Source organism: Ursus maritimus, unplaced genomic scaffold (genome assembly GCF_017311325.1).
Source record: "Ursus maritimus isolate PB19 unplaced genomic scaffold, ASM1731132v1 scaffold_22, whole genome shotgun sequence".
NCBI classification, from domain to species: Eukaryota; Metazoa; Chordata; class Mammalia; order Carnivora; family Ursidae; genus Ursus; species Ursus maritimus.
The window spans coordinates 24,288,716-24,302,602 of record NW_024424675.1 but is presented as its reverse complement, the minus strand read 5'-3'; the positions used below and the strand labels follow the sequence as shown (position 1 = coordinate 24,302,602).

General features: G+C 41.6%; 1 protein-coding gene across 1 annotated transcript in view; it reads right to left on the bottom strand.

The window, feature by feature from the left end:
• The window catches only part of ITCH (itchy E3 ubiquitin protein ligase), a 127,324-nt gene extending 115,838 nt beyond the window's left edge, over positions 1 to 11,486 (bottom strand). Inside the window, exons 1-2 of the mRNA XM_040638196.1 lie at positions 10,892 to 11,486; positions 6,896 to 6,972 (exon numbers count right to left, since the gene is read on the bottom strand). The gene's annotated coding sequence lies outside the window, so the exon portion shown is untranslated. The remainder of the gene's footprint in view (positions 1 to 6,895; positions 6,973 to 10,891) is intronic.
• Positions 11,487 to 13,887: the final 2,401 nt, after the last annotated feature.

The following is a 13,887-nucleotide window of genomic DNA, read 5'->3' as shown; positions in this document are numbered from 1 at the left end:
CCTAAAAGCATAATCTTTCATCAATGTCCACCTGACCAGGGGCGCTTGTGTGGTTCAGCTGGTTAACATGATCTCAGGGTACTGGGATGGAGCCCTGCGTTGGGCTCCCCACTCAGTGCTTTGGGGATTCTCTCTCCCCCCCTCAATCTCTCCCCCGTGTCTGCTTGATCTCTCTCAAATAAATAAATCTTAAAAAAAAAAATGTTTACCCCACCAAGTAAATGGTTAAAAGAGAACAGGGATCTCCAAAACTAGAGAAAAATATAATGAAGATCTTGCCCCAACCAACCTTTACCTTTCCAGAAAGCCCTACTTTTAACTTTTTATCAAACATTTAGTGAGGGACTATACATTGGAGAGAATGGTTCTAGCTGTTCTGTCAACAACAGGAAAGGAGACGAGCAGTAGACTCAGAGGCAGAAAAGATATGGGCAGAAGCCTACAAAATAATTAGGACATCAAATACCAAAAAACCCTAATTAAAAAATGGGAAAAGACTTGAGCAGACGTTTCTCAAAAAATATACTAGTAACAGTCAATAGGTACATGAAAAGACATTCAGTATCATTAATTAGAGAAAAGCAAATCAAAACTATAATGAGATAAAGATTTACTCATTAAGATGATTATTTAAAAAATCAGCAAATAACAAATGGTATGAGTGTAGAAAACTGCAAATCTTGTGCACTGCTGGTGGGAATGTAAATGGTATAGCTGCTGCTGAACAGTATGGTGGTTCCCCAAAAAATTAAACACAGAATTACCAGAAATTCCATTTCTGGGAATATACCTAAAAATACTAAACGAAGGGAATCAAACAGTTATTTGTGCACCCACATTCATAGCATCATTATTCACAAAAGCCAAAAGGTGAAAGTTAAGCTAACTGTCCATCAACAGAGGAATGTTTGGGATGATGAAAAAATTCTAGAGATGCACAATGGTAATAATGGCTGCACAACAAAGTGAATGTACTTTTTTTTTTTAAAGATTTTATTTATTTATTTATTTGTGAGAGAGAGCACAAGCACGGGGAGCAGCAGGCAGAGGGAGAAGCAGGCTCCCCGCTGAGCAAGGAGCCCATTTCCCAGATCATGACCTGAGCCAAAGGCAGACCCTCAACCACTGAGCCATCCAGGCGTCCCAAAGTGAATGTACTTAATGTCACTGAAGTGAACACTTAAAAACGTTTACAACAGTCACTTTTACATCATGTGTATTTTACCACAAAAAGAAAGAAACGAAGAGGCGCCTGCCTGGCTCAGTGGGTTAAGCAACCGCCTTCGGCTCAGATCATAATCCCAGGGTCCTGGGATCAAGCCCTGCATCAGGCTCCCTCTGCTGCTCCCCTGGCCTGTGCTCTCCTGTTCTCTGTCAAATAAATGAATCAGATAAATAAATAAAAATAAATAAATAAATAAAACAATCAGAACAGATAAGTTAATCATTTTCATTTTCCCTTAGAGATGAAAACATCAACTGATAGAGTAAAATCAACTAACTGGGCCGACTGAACATAAGCACTCCATCTCCATTCCCTTCTGAAACAGCAAAATGAAATAAAGTCAAAATCCTCAAAGACAAAGACAAAGGGCAAGGAGACGACAGCAAATAAATATCAGCAACATTCTAGACAATGAAAAGCAGTAGTAACTAGGTTCTGCACATTTCAATATATATATAGAATATAGTTTTTAATTAAGATCTGTAGTAAATAGCTTTCCTCCAAAAAATTCAAGAACAGAAAAAGATAATCTGGGATTTCCTTTTGACTACTGACTTTCCACAGAAACAAATGCAGCTAATCCCTCTCTCATGTTCCTTACCTTCCCACTTCCAAAGCAGATCTATAATTTTTTTTTTAAAGATTTTATTTATTTGACAGAGAGAGAGACAGCCAGTGAGAGAGGGAACACAAGCAGGGGGAGTGGGAGAGGAAGAAGCAGGCTCCCAGCAGAGGAGCCTGATGCGGGATCTGGGATCACGCCCTGAGCCAAACGCAGGCGCTTAACAACTGAGTCACCGAGGCACCCCTCAAAGCAGATCTATAATTAAATGAACTACCTGAAAATCCCTTTCAATATTCAGAATAAATGAATTCCAAAAACTAGGTTAGACCATGCTTTAAAAAAAAAAAAAAATCCCTTCTCCATTAAATGAGATTTAGATTTAGCGCAAATCTATTTGACCCTATTCCTGCATCTCTCTGAGGCAGCAACTTTTTGTACTTTTCAGAGGCTCAGTTCAGTACTTTTATTCATCAATGAGGGAAATATTGCTGCATCTCAACTATTCTTAATACTCAGGCTACACCTAACATACTATTCAGCTTACTTACCAAAGACTACTTACAATAACTATATTTGGCATTTTAGCCAAGAATAAGGAATAACTTCCCTGTGTATGTCAAAATTCTCATGACACAGTATAAACAGGACAAAAGGCCTGGTGAAAATAAAATCCTAAAAATCACTTTCTCAAGTTACACAGAATAAACACATTCCACCTTTCTACAACGTTTATCAGTTTCTTTAAACATTCTAAATCATGAATTAATTATTGTGTCAAGTTTCTGCAGCAAAATTCTACATCTTTTCCATGAGCGAACTGTGTTTCCAAACTTCAGTAAATACAAAAATTCCATGTATAAAGTCTAATGAAACTTATCAGAGGTTAACTGAGATCACCAAAAATCCAAAACTAGAAATGTGGTAAGCAGCTGAACTACTTTATTTCTTCTTTTTTCTATTCTATTTGTGCAAGCTGGGAAATCATAAGGCTATGTATGTGATCCATCATTAAGGAGGGCGCTGGGGCAGAAAGAGTGATAAAGCAAGATCCACAACACAAAAAGGAGGGATAATATTATTCTCACATACCCCAGTTTTTGCAAAAGAATGAATATGGGGAAAAGCTTTCAAAATTGTCTATCTTTATCTATTGCAGGGTCCCACTATCACAGGGTGACCCACATGTAGGCTTTTGTCTCTTATACAAGCTTTTGTCCCTTCCTTTCCATTCCCACTACCACCTACCTCCAGAGCCTGTTCTCCCTGCCTCCAGACCCTACCAACCCTGGTAAATACTGCAGGCCTCAATATTACCTAATAAATCACCACAAAATACCATTTTATCATGTCAGCCAATAGGACTTAAGGTTATCCCTAAACAAGAAGGCTGGTCTCTTAACTTTTCCAAACTTTCTCCTATTTCCAGGCCCATATAGACCCTCTTCAGACTAATCTAAACTCCAACTAATCTATTCGCTGTACTACCTACCACCATCTCAAGTCCACTCCTGCCTCCATACCTTTGCCCATTCTGAATCCATCTTAAATAACTTCCCTCCTCCTCTCTGCCTTAATAATTATTCTGCATACCTCTCATTCAGCCCTAGACTACTCTGAGGTGTTGCCTGAACTGTTTTAAACCTTTATGTGGGTAAGGACTTTCTTCCCGGAAGGCAGGGAGCATGGGTTATGATGCAAAAAGTCAAGCTCCAGAACAGAGGTTGCAAAGCGGCAACACACAAGACAAATTCTGCCCGCAGGGGTGATCTGCTTGGCCCACAGTGTTTATATCATGATTTCAAAAGTTGCCAACATTTAAAAATAACGATTTCTCACAAAACCTGGATTCCCAGCTTCTGTTTAGAAAAAAGTTAAAAAGATGTTCAGGCCACACTTGGTCCTATACTCCCCACTAGATCAAGTGAGCCAATTATGTGTTTTTTAATGGTTAAAACAGTCAATTTTACCTTTAATTTTTTTAAAAAAAGTAAGCCAAAGCTGCTTAACCGCTACCCCATTAGAGAAACATGAATTCTTTAGTTCTACTTAAGTCTCAATTTGATCTTTACTATTTAAAACGTTCCATTTAAATTTACAATGCTCACCCTAGATAAGCTTATTTAATGAATTAAAGAATTGAGACAGTAATTTTAAGACAAGGTTGGTGGTAATGATGATAATAAAACAAAAGCAATGAACACTTCATACTTATTATGAGCCAACTATTGTTCAAGCAAAAATACATTATCTTATTTAATCCACACAACAACCCTATGGATATATGCCATTACTATTCCCAATTTACAGATGAGGAACTTGACTAAGGTCATACCTCCAGTACACAGTAGAGCCAAAATTCAAAACCAGACAATCTAACTCTAGTACACATTGTTAACCCCTACAATATGATTCCTTCTGACTAGCATCCTCTCCTCTGTGACAAACTGAATTGATTCCCTGGAACGAAGAATCAAGGCTAAATTTCAGATCCCCCTTCCTCTGAATGAGTAAGAAGCAAACCAAAGTTCACCTAAACATGCCATCCAGAGAACATCTGGATTTTTTCCTTAACCGAAAAGAAAAATTTCTGTCACTGACAGAGAAAACATTACAGATTCAACAAAATAATATACATTTTCTCAGAAAGCAAGTATGTTATTAAACATTTCTGGAGTGAGGTAAGCTCAATATGCAGATAAATTCTTATTTTAAAACTATGAAGTGATGATACGGTATAAAACTTCTTTCCTGAGACAGAAGGGTAAATCTATTAGGGTAAGCAGTTTCCAGACATGAAAAAAAACCCTGCAAGTTTCTTGAGAGCAGGAGCTTTTTTTTTCATCTTGAGTCCCTGCAATACCTACCATACAGCAGCACTTAGCACGTATTCAATTATGTTAAAAGAACCAAGAAATCTAAAGTTACTACCTTAAATTGCAATGCAATGTAATGCAATCCTTATTATAGCACTTATCACCTTGCTTTTTACAATAATTACCGGTGAGCAAGTTTGTCTTCCTGACAAAAACACAAAAACCTTGAGACAGGGGTTTTATATTAAGTACCCATTGGGACCTAGCACAACAGGAGCTCAATAAATACTTGCTGAATATTACAAACTTAACATTTCTATACTTAGGTTTTCTATAAGTCTCTCTTTCTGCCAATGTTTAGGGTCGAACTTAAAATACAATGGCTTCTCATTTATAAGGTAATGGATATTATGAAGTTCTACTTTAAGATATTTCCAAGACCAATCTTATATTCTGATACCAACAAAGCCCTGAGAAATTAGTAAGACAGAACATAGCGCACAAAATATAATCGAAGAGTAAGCTAGAAGAAAACGGAGAGATCATCATGTTTGATACCTTTAATAGACAGTGAGGAAACAGAGGCCCAGAGAGTATTTAAGTGAACTGCCCAAGATGACAATACTAAGTAACAAGAAATACCAAGGCTAGAATCCAGATCTCCTGAATGCTGCCCTAGTTTCCTTTCCACAAAGAACTACTCTGTGAGTTCAGGATGTAGTGGATACTTTTAGAAATATTTTAAAGATACTTGATATGGGGGCACCTGGGTGGCTCAGTCAGTGAAGTACCTGCCTTTGGCTCAGGTCATGATCCCAGGATTCTGGGATCGAGCCCCACATCGGGCTCCCTGCTCAGTGGGGAGCCTGCTTCTCCCTCTCCCTCTGCCACTCCCCCTGCTTGTGCTCTCTCCCTCTCTCTATCAAATAAATAAATCTTTAAAAAAAAGATACTTGCTATGAAGAATTATCTTTCCCAGCACATAACTTTTTGTGAGGTATTATATCACCATGAAAAAAAATGAAAGCTGCCTTGTTCCTTTACTGCAGATAACACCATCTCCTTTTCCCCTTCATTTTTGCTCTATGTATTTTTCATTTTCATTTATTTCCTTTCACTTTTTTGAGAATTCTTCTTCTTACCATGTCTTATTTACCTACTTTCCCTCTTAGCCACCTCCTTTCCTACTATCTCTCACAAAGCTCCCCCTATCTCCTTCCTTTCTCTCCAGAATTATAAAAAAGAACAGAGTAAGCACACATTTGATTATAGTAATGGCCTGGGACACCATAACAAGCAAATCATAGTCTTGGTCTCTAAGCATTTATAGGGTAATTAGTTAACAAAAATACAAACTAAACACAAAGGGTCACACAGCGGTATGAATAACACTACTGATGTTTACAGTGAAGACTGGAATCTAAGTATGGAGAGGACATTTATGTGACAATGACAAGGAAGAGTTGCAAGGTTAGAGCTAGTAAAAGGGACCTCTCTCTATCCTATTCAGCTTTCTCACCTACCAATTCATTAGTTCTACTTCATTCACTCCTTACTCTCTTACTGCTTGAGTTTTTTCATGCTCTACTTTTTTTTCTTATCCAGTAGTCTTCCTTTTCTCTCTCCTGATCCTTTAAAGTCAATCTGTCCTGTCCTCATGTTTTCCTTCTCAGTATTACCGCCAACTTCTCCCACCTTACAGACTTAGATAATGTCTTAAGTTGTGAATTCATTTTTTTCTAAAGCTTTTGTATGTATTATTTTATTTGATCTTCACAACAACGTCAGGAAGGCAGGTAGGAATCAATACGCCTATTTTACAGATTTATAAGCTGAGACCAGGCGATATAAAATAACTTGCCAAAAGTCACACAGTTTGTCAGTGGCAAAATCAAATCAGACCTTTTCTTTCCAAATTATCTTTCTCCACTGCATGTTGCCTTCTTCTTACTTCTTAACACTTTTTAACCATAATGCACGTATCTGGACAAGTATACAGAGATAAATGTTTATAAAATAGTGCCAGTAGGAAAAATGTGTTTATGTCCAAGAAAAACAGAAACAGAAAAGTCAGAAGACCCAAAGTGAGAGCAAAGTGTGGGTCACAGGCTAATCCTTATAGAGGAGACTCTGAGTTTTAAATCCAAGTGGAAAATGCCTATTTCAACCAACTGATGTAGTCAGCATCAACATCCTCTTTCCCAATACCTCCCCCACAGCAGTTACATGACCAGAGCTCACCCTCTGCACCATTCCTGCGCCCCAATCTCTTTCACGGGCCTGCCACCATACCTGAAGTTCTCACCCTTCGAGTCACTTCTTTGGGTTAAGGCGTTGTCTCCAGAAGGCCACTGTTAAATGCATGTTACCTGAAAGGGGAAGGAGGGTCCATTAATATATTATTCCTATGGTTAAACACATCAGATTAGCAACGACCTTGGGAATCTGACAGCACAATGTTTTCTTAAGTTTCATGGGATAAGGGTGCCTGGCTGGCTCAGTCACGTAACTGTTCATCTTGGGGTCATGAGTTCAAAAACCACACTGGACACAGAAATTACTTTAAAAAAATAATAAAATAAAAAGTTTCATGGGATAGATAATTTGGGGGGGGATAGACAATTTTTGATGGGGCAGGCAGGATAAGAAGGTGAGTCGGGGAAAATGACTCCTACAAAGTATGGGGTGATGCCCACCTGGGTATGATGGCTACATGGCAAAATGAAGATGGCCATAAAATACACACTCTACCTACTGGGGTCAATGTAAGAATGGTTCCTGCAACCTGGGAGGCTCCTAAGGATAGGAAAAGAAAAAGCACTTCAAGGATCAGAGTACAGTCGGTTCTGAAAAGAAAAAAAGCTGAGGTGGCAGCAGTTTTCCAAGGACAGTGCGCTGCTAGACTGAAGGAGGAACAGCTCCTGGTTAATGACTACTAGTTGTGAGGCTATTTCCAACCCAATATTTTTAGCTGAGGGCAGATCTACCAACCAGATAATGCTGCAATTCAATTCTGCACAGCCCCCCCCCACCCCGCTAATTTATGTTAACTCAAAACCAGTATCATGTACAGCCATAAAAATCAACATGCCTTTACTAAGAGCTTATTATGAGCCTAGAATTTGGCGAGGTGCTGTAAATACAGGAAAAAATAACTTTATACACTTTTGCCTTAACTCATATGAAGGAAACCAATCCCGAAAACCCAAAATTGAGAGAAAGGTAAGGAACAAGGAAGTGAGAGGAAAAAAACAAAACAAAACAAAAAAAACCCACAAGCAGGTGATTATTTCCTATCAATACTAACAACAAATTTCTTAAGCCAGAATAAATACAACAAAATTCACTTCTAGGCCAAAGTTCCTTGTTAAACTCTTGCCTAAACAGTCAAGAGGCACAGGCTAGATAGAAGTATCTTTTTTCTTTTGGTCTAATACCAAAAGCTCTTTAGCAGCCCACATTCATCTTGACACATTGGAGAATAACAAACTAAGAGTTACAAAACTCAGTTCTTCCTTTTCTCTCTCCTGATCCTGATTCTAGCTCTAATTCTTAACTAGTTCTAAGTAAATTACCGAACCTGCTTAGGATTTTTTTAATATATAAACAAACAGAAAACTAATAGTTTGGACTAGTCTAAGGATGGCATATACCTGGCACATATATCACCTACTAGATACTGTGTCCATAGGAAGCATCACTACTCAATCATAACTCACTTTCCCAGAGAACACATATGACCAAAATCCTTCTCCATACAGTGCTCTGGCAGCTACTTCAAAGCAGAGTTGGTTCATAAACCAAAATATATTTGCCACTGTGGACTAGATAATCTCTGCAATGTCTTTCAACTCTAAAATTCTAATACCAAGTTTCTGAGTACGAGAGAAAAGCACTTCCAACAAGCTTAGATCAATAGTGTTGATAGTCATAAACTGCAGTCTAATCTCCAAGTTCTCCTCCAAATTGCAGCCAATCTGACTCTTTCTAATATTTCAAAAGTGCTAATGAACAATATACTCTGATACCATTAATATATATATGACCTGACAGAACTATTCAGATTTGCTAGTGGGTTCTTTTTACAGAATAAGAGCCTTTTTACCCAGTATGGCACTAAAAATTCTCATCCAAAAATATGGCAACAATATTGCACTAGTAAAGAACTAAATCCAATCCCCACAGCCTCTCTCCAACATGAAGCCTTTTCACCTCTTACCTAGACCACTGCAATAGCCACTCTTCCATCCTTTCCCTCTCATCACCAGAGCCATCTTTCTACAACACACATGTAACTCATATCACTTCCCTGATTAAAATCTGAATCTATTGCTAATATAAAACTCAAGTTTTTTAGCATTATACTTATAACTTTTCATATAGTTACCTCCTTTTACCTTTCTGACCTCACACCCCACAATGCTCTCCTTCCCCATCCCACTTCCTGCTCCATGAATCCTTTTTCTCGCACAATCATCTGCATTTGCACACAGCATTAAGGGGTCTCCTCTGTCTGCCCTGTTCTTCCCCTTCCCCATCCTCATCACACTCCTACTCATCATCTAAGACCCAACTTAGGACTGGGGGTAGGTCCTGCCACCTTATATGGCCAAACCCCAGACAGAACTGGTCACTTCTGTCTCAAAGCTTTTTGAGCATTCCTCAGTAGGTTCACAGTATTGATGCCTCAGTGGTTCCCAAGACCCATGAGAGCTGCCTGAGGCATGTTTTAAAAATAAATTCTTCAGGGCCAAAGCAGACCTACTAAATCAATCTTAGGAAAGGAGACCCTGGAATTTCTACTTTTAAAAAGCTCCCCTAATTATTCTAATGGGAAATTTTGGGAACTATTCGTTTATCTCTTCCAATAGGTGAACAGATGTGTTTTAATTTAGAAATGATTTCCTCTAGAATACTGTGAAAAAGTATTCTGCACTCGTTCTTTATCTCATATCCTTTTTGACTTGATTCCTATACTGAACTTGATTCCTAAGCTGAAGGAATTCCTTCTGGATTCACACCCAAAAAACTTACTTTCTCTGTTGGTAACTGTACCTTGAGTAAATCTATGAATACATTAATGCAGGCTCTCAGCATTATCTGCCATGAGAATTTTATTTCAGTTGAGAAATCCTTAGCCAATTTTGAGGGTGGAAATACACTGCCTTTACACATTTCCTTAAAATTGAATTCTATTAGCAGTAGATGTGGGAGACCCCAACTAAGTGCAATGATAAGTGGCTAGCTCCAGTGCCTCAATAATTTCCAAAGGAAAAAAAATTCCATTTTTCCTTCCCCAACCCTCACTCCCAAAAAAGTATACTGACGCTGTAGGATTATGACAGAAAATGTAACAAGAGTAAGAGGTGAATATAAGCAAGCAAACAAGCTGAGTTGTTAATGGGGAATCGTGAATTGCGGGTAATTTGCACGTTCACCTGGTTACACCTCTAACTTTAGGCCCAACGTCTACCTTGAGGGAGAAACCCGGCGTTTCTCTTTAAGTCGTGGCCGGGACTATGTCTGAAAACTTGAGATCCCCACTTAGTTCACACTAAGTCATGTTCTCATCACGTTTCGACCCTTACAATACGTTCACGGCTACTTTTTTCTTTTCTCTGCTAAAGAAAAGGGCACTCACGAGGGAGGGCAATGACAGCTCCACGTCTGCAAAAGTCGGCGCCGGGAGGTGCCGGCGGCGCCGCGGTAGCGGGCGCGGAAAAGGGCGCCCGGGCCGGGACCACCACGATGGGGGACAATGGAGGGAGGAGGGGAGTGGAAGAAAGAGGAGGCAGCCGCTGTGCTGGGCCCGCCTTGCGACTGGGGGCTCCAAAAAGTCTCGGGAAGGCCAGCCGAATAGCAGGTGGGCCCGGCCGCCGCCCCTCACAGGGCCACGTCGGCCGCTCCGGCCGCTGCCGCCGGGCCCCGCGCATAGGCCGGGCCCCGGGAAAGTGGACCCCGGGCGGGGCTGAGGGGCGCCGGGCAGGACCCTGCAGGCGCCCGCCACCGCCCAGCCCTCTCACAACTCGGCGCCCGCAAGGCGAGGGGCTCCGCACACCCCGGCCAGATAGTGGCTGCTCGGCGCCTCCGGCCAACCCACCCCTCGGCCACTAGCCCGAGCTCCCCGCGCCCCCCACGGCACCGGCTGTGAGGGAAGAGAGAGCAGTAGCGGCTCTGGAGTCCTCTGCCCACGCGCCGCACTCCTTCACCCTTGGGTCTCCTCGGACACTCTCGTGAGGACTCCCCCCTCTACCCAGAACTGCCCCCAGTCCGCCCGCGAATGTTTACCGGGACTCGGGGCGGCGGCGACTCTTCAGTCCCTCGACTAAGATGGCAGCCGGTCTCGAGCCCCGATCACAGCAACTAGAGCGAGTTGGCGGCCAACGCGCAAGCGCCTCCGGCTCGGGAGGGATGTGGACCACAAACCCCAGAAGGCCTTGCGCGCCGGCCGGGAATGTGGGCAGGAACTGGGGAACGCTTCTAAACTGGAGTTTGCTCGCCCTTAGGTGGGAGGGACTCTGGGATTGCTCCCAGCCACTAGGCTTTTTTTTTTTTTTTTTTTTTTAAAGCATCCCCCACCCCCGAACCTCTAAAGACTGTAGCTGTGGTTCCCAAGCACTAGTGTGCATCAGAATCACCTGAAGGGCTTGTTGAAACTTAGGGGCCCCACCCGCAGAGTTTCTCTTTCAGCAGATCCGGGATGGGATCTAATAATTTGCATTTCTAACTCTGGTGTGCTCCTGGTGGGCGATCACACTTCAGAACCACTGGATTATAGTTTAGTCTTTAAGCAAGTACACTAGGGAGTTAAATTGATTGGGTTCAAATCCACCTTTTAACAGGGTGCGCTTAAGGATGATGAAAATAGCCTACATATAAGTGGTGCCAACGTGGCAGGTGTTCGAAGAGCTGATCAATAAGCTTTAAACCTCACAACAAATCTATGAGGAGAGTACCTCCATTATCCTCACTTTACAGATGCATAAACCAAGTCACAAGCTGGAGACAAATGTGGGCAGTCTGGCTTCAGAGTCCATCCTCTTAACTTCTTCATGGGTTGTTTGTGAGAATTAATAGGCTGTGCAAGTAGACTCAGAAGCCCAGCTAAGTGCTTAGTAATTAGTGACCTTCACTATTATTGTTTAGCCTGTTTCCTCCTTATGAACATATTTTACCATCTGGAAAGTCACTTGCGTTTTTCAAAGTATGTTCAAATCTCTATGTCAATGTTTCCTGCAAAATGGTTTAGGAGAGCTTGTTTAAAGTCCAGACTTAGGGACCTGCCCCATTCAGAATCTCCAGGGCAGTGGTTCTGAAACGTTAGTGCCCATCAGAATTTCCTGAAAGATGTGTTAAACCACAGATTGCTGGGCCCCACCCCCAGAATTTCCGATTCAGTAGATCTGGAGTGGGGCCTGAGAATTCGCATTTTTAACCACAGACCACGCTTGGAGAATCACTGCTATAAGACAGGGTTTTTCAACCTTTTCTAAATATTATCAGCTCTCTAAGGAACATTTTTAGACATTTTTCTTTAGTTATTCCCCCCATGAAATTTTAATAGCACATATATACTGTATATCTATTAATGTACGATATGTATATATGTGCTTTTACATAAGCAAGGAAAAAGTTTCCTCTCTACCCACAACCAATTTTTGTCCTATTAAGAATGTATGCTCTGGGGAATGTGGGTTTTTTAACTAGTGCCCCAGGTGATTCTCGACACCACACAAGTCTGGGAAACACAGTTTCCCCTTTAAGGTTTGAGGTATTTCTATGACCTAATATTATACAGAGAAGGAAATGAGTCTCAAGGAAATTAGATGACTGGTTCAAGATCACTTAGTAGGAAACCAGGGGTCCAATCAAAGTCCTCTGGTTCCATATTCTGTCTTCTTCTACAATTTTTTTTTAAGATTTATGTATTGGGGAGTGGAAGGGCAGGCGGAAGGAGAGAGTATCTCAAGCAGACTCCCTGCTGAGCAGGGAGCCCCAGTCAGGGCTTGATCTCACAACCCTGAGATCATGCCCTGAGCTGAAAGAAGAGTGGGTCACTTAACTGACTTGAGCCACCCAGGCACTCCATGTCTTCATCTATAATTTTTAAAAGCATATAATGTTAGGCAAAACTACTCTATGGTGTTTGAAGTCAGGATAGTGATTATCTTTGAGGAGAGGTAGTACCAGGAAGGAGCACAAAGGGGCTTCTCCAGGCAGGTAATAATGTTCTGTGTCTTGATCTGGGTGCTGGTACACAAGCATCCTCACTTTGTGAAAGTTCATTGAGCTGTATACTTATGATTTGTGTCTTTTTCTATATTCATATTATACCTCAATAAAAGTTTACTTAAAACAAATGTGCTTTAGATACCCCCCCCTTTTTTTTTTCAAAAAATACCCCTCTTTCTACTATACACCAAAGATTCTCAAACTTCAGAGTGCATCAGAATCACCTGGAGGGCTTATTAAAACCAGATTGCCAGGTATTAGCCCCAAAATTTCTGAGTCAGAAAGTTCTGTTATCAGGCCCAAGAATTTACATTTCTAACAAATTCCCAGATGATGTTGATGCTCAGGGATCACATTTTGAGAACCACTGGACTATGCTACCCTAACTTGCTGATGCCTATAGGGTGGATTAGCTCTGATCTGGGAGGCAGTACCTAGCAGAAGTTAGTAATTTAGGTTTCTTCAGAGGCATATGGATCAAGGATCCAGTCCTGACTGTCAACAGTTTACTTTAGGGGTCTTAGGCAAGTCCCTTAACCTCAGTGTCCAAATGTCTACATGGAAACAATAGATTCTACCTCGTAGGGTGTTGTGAAGATTCTGGGAAATCTCCAGTTGGTGGTTCTCCAAGGAGAAGCTGAATTGGTGAGAGCAGAGAATCCCAGTGTGGCTACTTCCTCATCTCCCATGCTGTGGCTCTGGCTCCCAGGTTCCCTGATTCAGAAGTCAGTCTAGACCCAGTCAGAATGCAGCCCCTGTGACTGATAAAGCCTTGAACCACCTACACCCTCCTCTGCCTTGGACACCCAGGTCAGCCTGGGACAGGACCCAGCCCTGCCAAAGCAGGGCTGGAGGAGGCCCCCACCCGCAAGGGAAGGCGCTTTCCAGGCCTCTGGAGAGAGAAGGAGGGAAGGAAGCAGGGATGCAGAGCTGGAAGGAGTGGGAAGAGAAACCCCAGCAGCCCACACGCCGCCTGTCACTTACTGGCTTTNAGAACACTTAGTCACGTTGCTGTCCCCCTCTTCCCTGAAGCCACACTGCATTCAACTGCC